This window comes from Austrofundulus limnaeus, unplaced genomic scaffold (assembly GCF_001266775.1).
Source record: "Austrofundulus limnaeus strain Quisiro unplaced genomic scaffold, Austrofundulus_limnaeus-1.0 Scaffold154, whole genome shotgun sequence".
Lineage (NCBI taxonomy): Eukaryota > Metazoa > Chordata > Actinopteri > Cyprinodontiformes > Rivulidae > Austrofundulus > Austrofundulus limnaeus.
In genome coordinates, this window is record NW_013952556.1 from 758895 (window position 1) to 760398 (window position 1504).

The 1504-nt window shown below is 39.3% G+C and overlaps 1 long non-coding RNA gene across 1 annotated transcript; it reads right to left on the reverse strand.

The window, feature by feature from the left end:
- Positions 1–215: 215 nt before the first annotated feature.
- On the reverse strand, positions 216–1498 carry LOC106523378 (uncharacterized). The gene is made up of 2 exons (XR_001310887.1): positions 398–1498; positions 216–312 (listed from the first exon to the last, which is right to left on the reverse strand). It is a non-coding gene; the product is annotated as an uncharacterized LOC106523378 (long non-coding RNA).
- Positions 1499–1504: the final 6 nt, after the last annotated feature.

Below are 1504 nucleotides of genomic sequence, written 5' to 3' on the forward strand. Positions count from 1 at the left end.
ATTTTTCAAGGAAAATGACCCATAATACGGCGGAAAGTGCTTGCGGACAACACAGGATGAATGTTACAACAAGGGTGAGTTATGAACTGTAAATGTGTTTTAACTGTCTAATTTAGCTGTTTCTAGCCTCCGTGTCGGAATATGCGGGGAGAAAGTGTCACGAATTGACAACAGTCTCAAGATGAGCAGGACCAGAACCAAGACCAGAGCCAGAGTAAAATTCAAGTGATTTATTTACAATGTGGTGAACAACAAAAAACTAGAATGTGCAACAAAGGGGACAAGATCCGGGGAGGCTAGGTTCAGCAAGAACTGAAAACACAAAGAGAGGCAGGATGAGTCTCAGCAGAAGTTAGACAAGATCTTGAGGTTAAAGGGTTTTGTTGTGGTAGCTTACAGTAACTCTGGAGGCAGACAACTTGGGAGGAGGCACGTGGCAATAGAGACCTGAGGTTCCAAGAATCAAGAAGCAGAAGAGGCAGTCCAAAAAGTCCAACAGTTAGTTCCACAGGTGAGTCCAACTTGTAAGCTGATTCCAGGAGGCTGACACTGGCAAGGAGGTTGGTTAAGGTCTGAGAACAAGGGGAATAAAAACAACAATGTTCCAAAAACCACACTTAGAATTTCTAGAGAAATAATACTTGCTGTAAAACATTAAAGCAAGGTGGCCAGGAGAGGTACCCAGAAGGCGTGATGCTCCAGCGAAGACCAAGTCTCAGAATGAGCCTTTTAAAGCCAGTGAGCCTCATCAGGAGAGTGGAAACAGCTGTGGGAAGTGGAGAGCCTTGGAACCAATTAAGCAGAGCAGGGCAGGCACAGAGCAGAATCATCACAGGAGTTGAACATTGTAACGATTGTGTAACTCCAACAGAACATTCAAATACCTGGACCTAGATGACTACAGAGCTCTTGTCCTCTAGGACGTTTTCATAACAAAATATGAACTTTAACACTAAACTAACAGCAGAAATATATTCATACTGTAAATTATTGAGAGAAAAGTCAGTTACTAACAAACATCCATGCTACACATTTATCAGTAAACCATGGAAATGATCAGTTTAGATTCAGTCACAACCTTTTTATTCTTTTTTATAGTAAGATGGTAACAAGATGATTTAAACTAAACATTTGATTCCAGCAACTAATGAAACTTCATTTTATTAAACATCTCTTTCAGTTTCTACTGTCCAACAGTTTTCTTCCTGATGACAATTTCTTTTGATTGTTCCTTGGGTCTCACACAAATAAACAGTGTTTAGGGTGTAGATACACCCCTCATCAAAATCACAACCATGATTTTAACTGAGAGCAATATATAGGTTCATAAGGCCCCAGTTGTTCAAAATAGTTCAGTCATCAAAATACACACAGAAAACACACAAGAGTCGTAATTTTGTTTTTGGCCATTTAAAAACTAACCGACTTTTATTAGGAGGATAATATTGAGTGATTAATAAGTGATTACAATGATGGAACAATAAATGAGTTCTCAGTATAACAC